This window comes from Garra rufa, chromosome 8 (assembly GCF_049309525.1).
Source record: "Garra rufa chromosome 8, GarRuf1.0, whole genome shotgun sequence".
Taxonomy (NCBI): domain Eukaryota; kingdom Metazoa; phylum Chordata; class Actinopteri; order Cypriniformes; family Cyprinidae; genus Garra; species Garra rufa.
The window spans coordinates 47,592,855-47,608,692 of NC_133368.1; the positions used below are offsets into that span (position 1 = coordinate 47,592,855).

The window sequence follows — 15,838 nt, forward strand, 5'->3', positions numbered from 1 at the left end:
AGCCCAAACATCCATCAGGCTTCAGCGGCGTTATAGAGATTCATCTCCGCTCGGCACCTGCATGACTTTGACCTCCAGGAAGCAAACACAGCGCTCAGAGATGACAAATGAACAGGCGACGTGCGTAAAGACAGACATAAATCAGAGTTGGATGTCTTCAACTGGTGAAGTGATGATTCAAGCGAAGGTGTTAAAGTTGACGTGAAATCATAACTGACGCTGTTTACTTTCTGCATGCACACTGCTGTTCTTATTGTGATTGTTATGATGCAATGAGAACAACTGGCTTTATAATATTTTATTTAAATGCAATTACTTGCATGACACAAATCCTAAATGCAACATTCATTTTTCAACATTCAATCCATACAAATCCTGGTAACACTTTACAATAAGGTTTCATTAGTTAACTACTGTAGTTAACATGAACTGAGAATGAACAAAGCATTTATTAATCTTCAATTTCAGCATTTACTAATGCATTATTAAAATCAAAATTTGTGTTTTTTAACATTACTTAATGCACTGTGAACGAACATGAACCAACAATGAATGACTGTATTTTTATTAAGTAGCATTAACAAAGTTTAATAAATAGTAATACGTGTAATGCATTGTTCATTGTTTGTTCATGTTAGTTAAGACAATAACTAATGTTAACAAATGACACCTTATTGTAAAGTCTTCTGGATGAGCAAATGGAGAAGTTTGTCTTCTCAGCAGGCTTGTTTTCATTAAACAAAATTAAAACTAAAACCATAAAATCAATTAACTGAAGTAAATTAAAAATCAACTGAAATACAATTAAATACGAAAAGTAAAAAATTAAATATAATACAATGGAATGAAATAAAATAAAATCAATATAATTACTAAAATTAACTGAAGTAAAATAAAATAAAATAAAAATTTAAGGAAACATTTTTTATTTAAAGTACTAAAATAACTCAAATTAAATAAACAAAAATTGATTTGAAAAAAAAAAAAAACTACATACAGTAAGCACATTGAAAAGTAAATAAATACAACATAAATTAAATAATAACAATGAAATTACTAAGTTAACTAAAATAATAAAATAAAAAATGTAAACACATTTTAATTCAGCTAGATGCCAAAAAAAATATTCGTCATTTTTCTTTGAAGTACTAAAATAAATTAAATTAACTAACATTTGATAAAAACTACATAATTACATTGAAAAATAAATAAATAAATACAACAATTAAAATAAAATTTTTACATTTTATAAAATAATAAAATTCAGCTAGTAATTAAATATCTAAATTGTCAAAAACTACATCAGCACATTTAAAAATAAATAAATAAACAATACAACACAAACAATAAAATTACTAAAACTAACTAAAAGAAAATATAAGACTAAAAGAAAATATAATATCTAATTCAAAATTGAAACAAAAATGTAGTTATGGACAAAAAGCAGCCCTAAAATAGTACCTGCAAACTTTCACATGCATGCACTAAAAAAGTTGCTTCTGCACACTTTTTATAAAATCAATCAATCAATCAAAATAAATAATTAGATGAAAATAAATTAACTAACAAATTCATTCATGCATGCATACATAAATACATTCATTTTGGGATTGTATTAGCATAGAAAAGTGAATTATGTTACTTTTACATACTATTCTTACATACTAAAGTTTTAAAGATTGATTTTTACTATTAATATAACTTCATATTTGAATATAATATTTGGAAAAATGTTAGGGAAAGCTGTACTTCCTGTGTAGCCTTTAATGCATCTCTACGGACACACACAGTGATTAATGTGTGAGTGTGTCCACATCGCAGCACGCACACACACTCATAGTGATTTACACTGCCATCTATGGACACCTGCAGTGAAATGCAAACGCATGTTGAAAGCACATATGACACAGAAGTCCATTTCTGTTTGTAATTCATATGAATGTAAATAAAACAACCCTTTTTACACTTTTGTCAGTGGCAAAGCTTCTGTGCAACTTTTATGTTCTCTAGACAGTTTTTCCACAAACTAGTGATGGCAATCCCCTGTGACCCTGGACACAAAACCAGTCATAAGGGTCAAAGTTTTTTAAATGAATAAATAAGCTTTCAATTGATGTGTGGTTTGTTGGGATAGGACAATACTTGGCGAGATACAACTATTTGAAAATCTGAGGGTGCAAAAAAAAAATATTGCAATGCAGTGCAAAATATAGAGAAAACAGCCTTTAAAGTTGTCCAACTGAAGTTCTTAGCAATGCATATTACTAATTAAAAATTAAGTTTTGATATATTTACAGTAGAAAAATTACAAAATATCTGCATGGAACATGATCTTACATACTTAATATCCTAATGATTTTGGCATAAAAGAAAGATCAATCATTTTGATCCATACAATGTACATCTGGCTATTGCTACAAATATACCCATGCTACTTAACATTGGTTTTGTGGTCCAGGGTCACATTTATGTTTGCTAATTAATTTAAAATGCAACTTCTGTTAACTAATGAAATTTAGGCATTTTAAAATCCCTAGTCAAGATCAAATATATATGAACAGCACACGCTTTCATTGAATGTATTTCCTTTCACATAATTCTTGTAGGTTTTGGCTTCAGGGGAGAGAGAATAAATCCACACACACACACATGCGATTAAAATGCATGAGTCTCATCTCCCTGCTGGAGAGCACAAACAGGTATTAACTCAGTCTGAGGTCCAACAGCACATCTGAGATGCATGCAAATAAAGAGCCAAAGAATATAAATGAGAGGAAGAACAAGAGAGAGAGAGAGAGAGAGGGGAGATAAACAACAAATCACTGATCACAGTGATAATGATACTGCTTTCTAAGATACCTTCTGCTGCCCACATCCAATCAGGGAGGCAATATCATAATGCATTTCAATGATGTCAAAGAATATATATATATATATATATATATATATATATATATATATATATATATATATATATATATATATATATATACACACACACACACACACACACACACACACACACACACACACACACACACACACACACACACACACACACACAAACAAACATACTATGAGTCAAAAGTTTTCGAACAGTAACATTCTGAAATATGTTTACTATTTGAATATTTTTTTAAATGTAATTCATTTCTGTGATCAAATCTGAATTTTCAGCATCATTACCCCAGTCTTCAGTGTCACATGATCCTTCAGGAATCATTCTAATATGCTGATTTGCTGCTCAAGAAACATTTTATATTATTATTATAAATATTAAAAACAGTTCAGTACATTTTGTTCAGGACTCTTTGATGAATAGAAACATCTAAAGATCAGCATTTATCTGAAATAAAATGCTTTAAATTGATCAAAAGTGATGATAAAGACATTTATAATGTTACAAAAGATTTATCTGATATTTCAGATAAATGCTGTTCTTCTGAACTTTCTATTCATCAAGGAAACCGGAACACATTCTACTGAGCTGTTTTCAACATAAAAATAATAAATGTTTTTTGAGCAGCAAATCAGAATATTAGAATGATTTCTGAAGGATCATGTGACTTGAGTAATCATGCAAAAAATAAGTTTTCAAATCACAGGAATAAATTACATTTTAAAATATATTAAAACAGAAAGCAGTTATTTTAAATAGTAAAAACATTTCTAAATTTTACTGTTTTGCTGTACTTTGGATCAAATAAATGCAGGGTTGGTGAGCAGAAGAGACTTCCTTAAATAAAAACAATAAAAAAAAATAATACCTATATCAATAAATTAAAAAAATAAATATACAACAAATAAAATATAATATACAAATGTATATACAACATTAAAAGCAAAATATTAATATACAAAAAACATTTAGATGTCTTTTTGTATATTAATTGTACTTATAAAATTTTATTTTTGTATACATGAACTAAAATATATAAATAAAGTTCAATTTTTAATAAATTTATATTTTATTTAAAAAATAAAATAAAAGGGATTTTTACCTTTTACAATGCATTAAAATGGGCTTATTGAAAAAAATATTTTTAGATACAAATTTTACTATATTTGGGTCAAAGACATAAAAGGGTTTAAGCATAAAAAGAACAACTATAATAAATTGTTGTTGTTTTTCCAAAAAAAAAAATCAAAGTCTGTTTAATTTAATTGCATTTTTGTTTTTCTGAGCAAAAAATCAGTATCATACATTTTTCCCTAATTTACAGAAGACACCCACTTAAATGTCATTCAGTGTATTTACAACAAAAATCAATTTATGACATATTAAAAGCCTAATTACTTTCACCCCAAATACTAATTAGTTGTAATTCTACTTTTTTTTAATTTGCCACTAGGATAGGTTGTCAATTCTTTTACTCATTTAAAACACAATAAAATGTAACATGCTTCCTTATTCTTATATATATTTAAATATGTACAAGTGAGAATAAGCATGTTGTCTGAATTTTGACATAAATATGAATTGAATGACAACACTGAATGACAACCAAATTTTGACATTTTATTCTCCAAAAACTTGTTCGAAACCTTAAAAGTAGACATTTTACTTACATTTAATGTGCATCGATGGACATAAAATCACTTTTGTAAATTTCTTTTGGCGTGGACATCTTAACGTCTTTGACCCATTTATTATATATTACATTATAAATACATTAAAAACTTCATTTACAACATTTTTTTTTAAAAAGCTCTATGATCAAAATTAACGATTTTTTTTTTTCATCTGAAACTGAAGCACTTTTTGTGCTCTACACATTGGTAGATCCGACAAACTTTAAAGACATGGAGTAAAGTCACAGACCTCATGACACGCTCACATTTGAGTCTTTCTCCCCAGACACAAGATCCACTGTATGGACAACAAAAGCCATAGAAGAAAGAGAGCGGCGTGACAATACTCCTCTTTACTCTGAATTATCAGCCGTCTGTGAATCACGTATTCAGACTGAAGTGACGTCCAGAGATGGAAGTTCACTTTTGTGAAGTGAAATACTGAACAGAGGAAGCTGTCATCCAGATCTGCTCTGAGGCCGTTTTATTGCGTTGGCAGGTCAATGCCACACCAACGCCACCAATGCCAATGCGAGCTCCAATCCAACATGCAATGAGTCGGATCATTCTGGCTCTGGAGAACCTTCTGAACTCTGAAATGTTCAAAAATGAATCAGCTTGTGCTGCAATTTTAAGGTGGTCTTTCTATAAAAGGGTATAAAAGACATTAAATCATGTTCTTATCAAACTCAGACATTCAAACATGAAGATTATTCTCAGATTTTTAACCAGTTTCTGAAAAGTTGATATTGTTGAAAAGGATGCATGACACAAACCATGATTAAATCCACCGCTAATACTAAATTAAGTTTGTGCAGCAGTTTTACCTCTAAATGTCACTGACGTCACTTCCTGTAGCATGAAGTCATACAGGAACAGTTTTTTTTTATTAGTTAATTAGTTAAATGGCTTTTACAAAAACAAACAAACAAGAATGGGTAATAATATGGAATATTTCAGAATAAATAGCCAGATTTTTTTTTTTATTTATAACAAAATGTATCTCCACTCAAACTAAGTTTTATTGTGATATTTTAATAAAATATGTTAATATTACTGCCGTAATTAATACATTTATAAATATTTTTTTATCCAATGAAATACATAGGATATTTAGAAAAGACATTTGTAAAAAAAAAACGAATGATATCTAATAATAAAAAATAGATATTTTATAAAAAATATATATATAAAATATTATAAAATAATATACAATGAAAAAAATCTGAAACAAAAAAACATAACAAAAAAATATATATATACACACACAAAAAGAAACAAAATATAAATATGTATATAAATATATATAATACATCAATAGAATAAAACAAAATAAATATATTATATTGATATTAAAGAAAATAATATTAAATACATATAAAATATAAAAATGCAAACAAATCAAATATTTTCAAATATAATAAATTATATATAATATTAAAACATAAAATATTATTTAAAAAATAAATATAAAAATATAACATTTTTAAAAAATCAGAAACAAAATATAAATATGTATTTAAATATAAATATATAAAATACATCAATAGAATAAAACAAATTAAATATATTATATTTTGTATTAAAACCAAATAATATTATATAAATATAAAACAAGAATACAAAAAAAATCTAATATTATCAAATATAATAATTATATATAATATTAAAACACAATATTATAAAATAAATATAAAATTACATACAATTTTTTACTAAATCTGAAACAAAATATAAATATGTATTTAAATATAAATAAAATATATCAATAGAATAAAACAAAATAAATATATTTTATATTAAACTAAATAATATTACATAAATTTAAAATAAAAGAATACAAAAATCAAATATTATCAAATATAATAAATTATATATCATATTAAAACAAAATATAAAATAAAATACAATTTAAATAATCAGAAACAAAATATAAATATGTATATAAATAGAAATATATAAAATACATCAATTGAATAAAACAAAATATATATATATCATATTTATATTAAACTAAATAATATTACATACATATAAAATATAATACAAAAAAATCAAATATTATCAAATATAATAAATTATATTTAGTATTAAAACATAAAATATTATAAAAAAATAAATATAAAATATACAATTTTTTAAAAATCTGAAACAAAATATAAATATGTAAATAAAATATATCAATAGAACAAAACAAAATAAATATATTATATTTATATTAAACTAAATAATATTAAATAAATATAAAACAAGAATACAAAAAATTAAATATTATCAAATATAATTATATATAATATTAAAACAAAGTATTATTAAAAAAATAAATAAAATAATATACAATTGTTAAAAAAATCAGAAACAAAAAATAAATATGTATATAAATACAAATACATATAAAATATATAAATAGAATAAACTAAATCATATTTTATAATAATCTAAATAATATTAAAAAATTAAAAATATAAAAATACAAGCCAAAAAATTAATCAAATATGATCAAATATAATAAAATATATCTAACATTAAAACAGGATTAGGCCATAGTTCAATTAGGACATTCAAGTCATTTTTATAGAAAAAAAAAAAAAAGATTACTGGTGTCCTGAGACAAAACAAATACATTGACATGTTTTAAGGTCAATCAGTGCGAGTTTCATTCAATTGAAACTTGTAAGCTCAGACTTACATTTTAGTCTGGGACTATGCTTAAGCCTTGTCTGTGAAACCAGGGGAAAATACAATAAAATAAACATAAAATATAATATGTGCAAGAACATAATACATCTCTATAATGTACGTCTGTTTTAGTAATTGGCCAGATGGTAATGCATTTCTGGATCTGTCTCAAAGTATGCATGATAACAGAACGCATGTAAGACATGTTAAGCGGACTAACAGCTACACAGATGGTTTAAGTGTGAATGCCGAAGCGCCGGAGGGAACTTGGTGCTCTCAATTACAGCTTTGGGCAGCGATTACTACATTTCTGTCACACACATTCATATAAAAACACAGAAACAAATCTTGAAAATTTTGAATCAGATCTGTCTGTGGTAACAGCCAAACATGTTTTGTTAACGTAAGCCATAAAAGAAAAGTGCATCTTGGGGCATAAAAAAAAAAGATCCTGAAAGATACTCCATCTTGCATCTCTCAGAAGACCTTCTCAACATCTGCTAACACCATCCACCTCCAACACACTATATCACTGGAAAGCCTTGCTTTTCTTCAAACGAACTAGGGTCGAACCAGAAGGAAAAAGTATTCCTGACCTTCGACCTTGAAAGGTTCGGTGTTGGAAGTAATGGCACAAACGCTCCAGCAGAGGTCAGTAAGGAGGCAAAGAGGATGAGGTGAAACACATGTCGCTTTCTCCTGATGAAAGCAGCACATAATATGTGGCAGCCTCATGTGAGATGGCTTTAATAGGATCAATAACCCGCCGCTTTGGGGAAACAGCGGTTTAGCTTAAAAGGGGGCCGCCACAGTCCAACATTATTACTTCAGCTGTGAGGAAATGAGCTGCAGGACTGAAGCTCTGAGTGAGACTCTGGAAAAAAAAGAGAGTCTATTTGGAAGCGTTTACGCTTTAAGTTTGGCTAAACTCGTATCACTGCACCTCCCAGTGCGTACAAGATAATCAAGGTTGAGTGTTGGATTGGGCTGCGGTTTCTGTGCAGTGTTTTTCACAGCACCGGAAAATATGCTTTCAACTATCAACACTATTCTGACTGAGATCCATGTATGGAGATATGAAAGGCTTGTACAGCTTGTTTGAAGTAATGTTTTGGAGCAGACAATAAATCAGCATTCATGAAAAGTGGAGGTCTGGTGAACATGTTATAGAATGGTGAACTAGTTATAAAAATGGAATTTAATGGTATTTGCCAAATTTTGAAAGAATAAATCAAATAAATCAAAAATAGATCAGTACACTTAAATAAAAATGCAATATGGACTACTGTCTGTGAATAATACGCAGCAAAAATACTAACTAGTTTACTAACTAAACACATACTGAAGCATGCATAACGCTTGCAGTGTTTTCAGAGTATTTGATCATATAAACAAAATAAATATTCTTTTCTTTTGAGAAAAAACTATCGTCATATATAAAAAAACTAAACCTTAAAGGTCTTCAAAGCAACTGTCAAAATAAAAGTTCAGTTTAACTTGAAGAAATTGTGACAGGAATATATTGCTTAGTGTATAATGATAGTATTACTACTACTAATAAAATTATTGAAACATTGTTTTTATGGAATATTTACTTAATTTTTTAATTAATTAGAGATGCTTTTTATTAGTAAAATGAATGAAACCATAAAAATGAAATCTAAAATATTTACCAGAATTTTTTTTTACCAGAAAATTGTAAATACACCACACAGTGTTTCTGAAATAGTATTATTATTATAATGTTTAAATAAAATAAATTTTTAAAATTAATTAATTTTATTTTATTAATTAATTTAATATTTCTTTTAGTATTTCTTAAGCTTTTTTAAAAAAAACATTTAGTTTTTTTTACCTATTAAAACAGTGGGGAAAATATCAGCAAAATTCAAATTTCATAGGGCCCTAATCTAAAAATCATTTAAAAAAAAAACTTGAATATCTCAAGAGATTCAGTCTGACTTTTTTTTCTGCAACCACAGCCATTTTAGCAGGCAAATCTGTCTGTAATGAAATCAAACCAGTACAGTGGGTTTGTCAGTTCATTTTATCAATAAAATAAAATATTAATAAAAATGAACAATAGTTTTATTGCTTAAATCTGCTCATCAAACATGTTTCTCCTTCACTAGCATTTAAAAGCATCCCATGATGCACCTGATGAAGTTGGTTAATGACTGTCCAAAGCGAGCAGATCTGGAATCTAGACAAAGAAGCAGCTCAAACATAGGACAGATTTAATTTGTGCCACTATTTCATTTCCATATCTGTTATTTCAGAGTTTATATCACACTACTAGTATTTTTACAAGAGAAAAATAGTAATAAAAAAAGAATGAGGTGAGATTCCTGCCCCCGTCCTGCTGTTCAACACCTCCTCGTGAAGATCTAAACATCCTCTCCCATAAACACACACAAACACACACACACACACACAGACCGCCTCCACCTTTCTCACCATATGTGGCAGCTTTAAACAAAACAGTTTGTCTAGAATAGTTAACTACATACAAGTGTGCTTATTGAAATGAACTCATGTTTTATTTTCCATTGGTCAGCAATGACTACACACTGTCCACATGAAACTCATCAGCCAGCCTTTGATTCTCCTAATAACAACAGTCATTCCCAAAGATTCCCATTGGGATAGCCGAATAAGGTCCATTCGGTCATTATCATCCAGAGTTTAAGACAATAACATGCGCATTATCCCTGTTATTACTTCTACAAATCTAAACTAGGGTTTCTGAGTATCAAGTGAGTATCAAGTCCATCTGAATTTCATTTTGGTTATTTTTAATTTCCTCCCAGGGAGGATTTTCCTAGAAAATCATTTGCTTAAACAGATAAACAATTGACATCGTAATAGGACATACAGTATAAGTCATACAAGACTAATATTGAAGGAATATTATGGGGTTACATTTAAAATTACAAATTTAAAAATATATATTTTGTAAAAATATACATAGATGAATATCACTGTTTATGGATATATATTGTTATATTGGTGAATACACACTACTTTCAAAAGTTAGGGGTCAGTAAGATTTTTAGATTTCTCTTGTATCCGTTGGCGTTCTTATTATTATTACATTTGCTTCCAAGGTCAGTCTAGTTACTCTCAATTCACTTAAAATTCCGAAAAATCCAAGATGTACCGGGCCAATCACGAGTCGGTGGGCGGGCTTAACATGATGACGCCTGACCTGCGACCATAAGTTCCGTCAGACATGAATTCCTGGTTCTGTGAATTACGCGTGGAAAACTGAACAGTATTTATATAATTTTTTACTTTGGATACACAGCCACGTCCATCTGTCCTGAGCAGGAGCTCGTTACATGTGAACGCGCTGTGGTGTAGAATACGCAAACACCGGAAGCGATCTGTGGCGTGTATACGACACTCATTGTTCACACAGTGCACAGAGATTGTGGATATAGCGGCTATTCAAAATGGTAATTACTTGCGCTTATCCTGGTTGTTCAAACCCATTTAAAGCTAAAAGATTACGTTTGCTTACGCAAACTCATCCTGGACTTTTTCACCGATTTCCCCTTCCGGTGTTTGCGTATACTACATCAGAGCAGGGTGTAATTTGGATTTGTCTGTGCATGTTTTTGTTTACTTTTAAAGGTTTAGTGCCCATCTATGTCTATTATTTGGCTGACAGACTGCACAGTGCACTGATTTTCGTTAAAAATCTCCGTCGCTTTGACTACGTCACCTGACAGACTAAGTCTCTGATTGGTTGTAGCGCTATCCTATTGCGTGGAGAGGAGTTTGAAAGACAACCGTTTATCCCACCCCTCCGGTTGAGCCCTGTCTATGGAGAGTGCCCAGACCCTACATTTATGTGGGTCTGGCTCGCCAGGCTAGACATTCTCAACATTAACCATAGCAAGTTTGGAGACTCTAACTCAAACTCTCTAGTGCCACCACTTGTGCCATCACTCATGTTTAAGTTAATAACTTTTTAACCGTAAGGTCTAGAAGGAAAATTCTTTTTTTTCTCTCATGCCGAGTCAAATGAATGTTTAAAAATCGTAGTTTTTCCACTATTTTTAATAGTTTTTAATAGTGTCACATGATTCTTCAGAAATAATTGTAATATGCTGATTTGCTGTTCAAGAAACATTTCTGATTATCAATGTTGAAAACAGTTGTGCTGCTTTATATTTTTGTGAAAACTTGATTTTTGAAACATTTATTTGTAACATTATACACATTTTTACAGTCACTTTTGGACAATTTAATGCATCCTTGCTGAATGAAAGGGTCACAAAACCCTAAAACACTTTCTTTGAGTTGTTTACAGATATATATATGTTGTACATTGCGTAAAACAGTAATATATGTCACTAAAAATTTTGCTAAGTGGAAATTGGTCATTTTTGCGCTTTTTGTGACCATTTCGTGCATCCGGTTTTAAAAGTTACATTTGAGCCCTTGACACAGATGCATTTTTTTTTTAGCGCTCATTGGCTGCATGGCTTGTACAGTACCTATCTACGTCATCGGCTTGACGGCCCCTTCTAAGCATTATTAATGAGCAGTGTAACATTATACATGACAAAGGACTCGTCTAATCCAATCTCTGCACCGTGCTTTGCATGAGCCATCGCAGTATTTATGCATTGGAAAGTAGCACTTGTGTCACTTGTTTACGTTGGCTGGCTTGCTGTTTCTGAGACATGGTTCGTGTTTGTGCCTTTCTTGTAACAAAACAAAAGAGTTGTTTTCGTTTCCCCGCGATGCGACCAGAGCTAAAGTTTGGAGGCGCATTGCTGTAAATTTGTCTGTAAGGAACATTTCATACCGGACAGTTTTTGGAATTGGGGACTCGTAAAAATAGGCTAAAGCTGGCCGCAAAGCCCCAGCAAAAATAACCATGAATGTGTCGGGGTGGAAAAGTAAGAAGATATTCAAATTATTTTTTAATAAACTAGTATTTGTCGCATAGACAAAGTTGATGATCCTGACTGGCCATCTGCTCATTGGACGCTCCTTTAATGCCTAAATGCATCTTTATGGATTAGGCTTATAGCTAATGAAAGAGTTTTGTTTTCAATTTTAATTATTTTTAACTGTCTTTACAGTTCCGGATGATATATTACTCTTACCTTTATGAGCAAAAATGAAGTTTCACATCGCACCAGCGCCTTCATGTTCTGCAAAGTGCGCTCCAGCTTTCACTCTCCGCACAAACGATTGGATATGTGCCCAATAGCACACATTTATCTAGGTTAAACGATTAAACTAATATTGTGATATGCTTTAAGTTTTTTTACATCTGTGGATCTAAATTTAAATCGTGATGACTTGATAAATTGATCTGTCTGTCGCTGGCCGCTTGGTCGTTACTTTAAAAAACAAAAACTTGAATTTAACATAAAAAAGTGTTCCAAATATATTTCTAAATTAACTTTATAAACTAAAAAAAACTAAAATAAATGTAAATCTCTTTGCTATTAAAACAGCAGTTGTGTAATGGGGAAGATAAAAAGTTCCAGTCGGATTCGGGCCAGTAATTCTGATGAGCTGTCAGAAAAGGTCCGGGCAAGGTTTTAGTAGTTTTTGCAACAAATGTTTGTTTAAATGCCTATTTAACATTCTTATTTAGGCTACTTTCTTATTTAAAAATATTTTTTAAAAAAATATTATTTAATATTTGAATAGTTTACCGGCTGCTTGTTCACTGTCGGAAGTGCTCAAATAAACACGCGCGTTTGTTAATAATGTTTGAGTCTCATTTATTTTGTTTCGAAATAATATACATATGTATTTTATATATAGGCCTATATACACAACGTTATATATAATGTATATTATATATATATATATGTGTGACCCTGGACCTCAAAACCAGTCATAAGGTTAAATTTTAAAATCTGTAAAATCTTTACTTAATTTCCTAATGATTTTTGGCATAAAAGAAAAATCAATAATTTTGACCCATACAATGTATTTTTGGCTATTACTACAAATATACCCCAGCGACTTAAGACTGGTTTTGTGGTCCAGGGTCACATATATATTAAGAAATAATTTTGATATAAATTAGGCCTATTTATAAACACCGCGCCATTTTTTGCGTTCTTTTATTTAAATAGCCGGTGTCAGTAATTACTGTGCTGCTCATTTCTGACTCCGAACACGAACACCTATTATTAGAAAGAACATGATGAACATGTATTACATCAATTTCAAACTAGATAAAGAGTGTCTGCGAAACAAAAATTGTCAACATCTGTAGCGTTCATATACAAGATAAACTTAGAATTGTTAATTTACTATTATAAAAATATAAAACGCTATAAGTGTGACACTTCTATCGGCGCTTCATCTGGTTCGTCTTTGCGTTCTTGTGTATGCACGTGAGGGTCCAAAGGTTCAAACGGATAAGGCAGTGGACCTGCACTGTCATCACTTGGATCTAAGTGTGGGGATTCTGGTGGGTAGAAGTCCTCCACTTCCACACTGCTCTCAGAACCGCTGTAGCTGCTGCTCTCGGCATGCGTTTACATTGTCAGTGTGCAAATTAGCAGAATTTATTCACTTATTGTCACTCGCACTTTAATGCGGTCTCCGCCTTGTCTCCACACTGTACCCCACCCCTTATCCCCAGTGAACAACGCCCCTTTTCAGAAAGTTTTTTTAAACCAGAGGTGTGAAAATGCACCTCTGAAACAGGGGGGTGTTGTGACACTTTAAAGTATACATTTTTTGCAAAAAACCTTACTGAGCCCAAATGGTAAAGAGATTTGTGGAGGTCAAAACAAACCCTTAATCTCACATGTTTCCGACATTTGTAGTAAATCCCTCCCTGAGGATCCGGTACTCCAGGGGGATCTCATTTGGACGTTTATCTTTCTTTAATTGTCAGACTAATGAAATGTGCAAAGGGCAACTTCATTCGAGCGCGTCGCCTGCTTCCGGTGCCTTCAAAGCATCGATCCCCTTTTCAAAGAGAGCTGCTGAATCAACACACATGAGGAGCAGATGTGAGCGAGAGGCCAAAGTGACCACTGAAAGGATAAATCCTCTGTGCTAAATCCTCCAAAAACAAAGCTCAGGCTGAAACAAGTCCAGAGACCAGCAGCAAACCCTTTGAAGATCTCAGCTGCTCATGGCCTTGTCCTTAACACAGAGATGGTGTGAAAACACCTCAGACTGTGTTTACATACACACACACACACACACACACACTTGTGTTTGCATGTATACACACACAACTCAATCAACAATGCCACAAACACAATTACCTTCGAAACAAAAACATAAACCGACACTTCAAGCTAAACAAATACACAAGAACACAACTGGATTAACAAAAAATGCAGAAAGTTTGTTATTTTTGTGACAAATTAAGCACATTTTCCCACCAATTAAAAAAAACAAATACATTCTCATTACTGTGATAATATAATATAATATAATATAATATAATATAATATAATATAATATAATATAATATAATATAATATAATATAATATAATATAAATATTTACATGCATTTGTATGTTTATACTTATATTCATATAATTTATATTATATATAACTATATATAATAAAAAAATATACCATATTTCTTAAATATATACATGAATGTGCGTGTATTTACATATAAACATCATAAATATACACAGTACACACACATGTATTATGTACACAAAAACTTTTATTTTGGATGCCCAGCACTAATAAAAAATAAAATAAAATAAAATAAAATAAAATAAAATAAAATAAAATAAAATAAAATAAAATAAAATAAAATAAAATAAAATAAAAAACAAAATGCATAAAATAAAATAAAAATTTAATCTATTGCAGTAATGAGAACTGAATAAGATTAATTTAAAACATTATTAATTACAAAAAAACTACTAAGTAAAATGTCTCAATGCAGTAATCTGAAACTAATTTCATAGAAGAAATTAATTTCATAGGGAGAAAATAATTTCATAATGCAAGAAAATAATTAGGTAACACTTTTCTTGAAGCCTTTTTTAATATAGTACATTATAAAAACATTTTTTTAACAAATTACTTATGTCTTGTAATTAATGCTGGAAAGCAATTATTCGCGATTAATCACATTAAAAAAAGTTTTTGTGTACATAATATATATGTGTGTACTGTGTATATTTATTACGTATATATAAAGAAACATCCTGTATATATTTTGAAAATATATACATGTATATATTTATATTCATATTATTTATATGATATATAAATATATTTAATATATAAACATAACATTTTTCTTAAATATATACATGCATGTGTGTGTATTTATATATACACATAATAAATATACACAGTACACACACACAAATGTTATGTACACAAAAACTTTTATTTTGGATGCCCAGCACTAATAATATAATATAATATAATATAACATAACATAACATAACATAACATAACATAACATAACATAACATAACATAACATAATATAATATAACATAACATAATATAATATAATATAATGTAATATAATATAATAATACATAAAATAACAAAATACTGAAATAAATATGAACAAAAATAAATATAAACAAAAAAATCAAATCAAAAA

The 15,838-nt window shown here is 29.6% G+C and overlaps 1 protein-coding gene across 3 annotated transcripts in view; it reads right to left on the reverse strand.

Annotated features, from left to right (window-relative positions):
• tanc1b (tetratricopeptide repeat, ankyrin repeat and coiled-coil containing 1b) overlaps positions 1-15,838 on the reverse strand; it is a 229,735-nt gene that overhangs the window by 154,966 nt on the left and 58,931 nt on the right. The window lies entirely within an intron of this gene.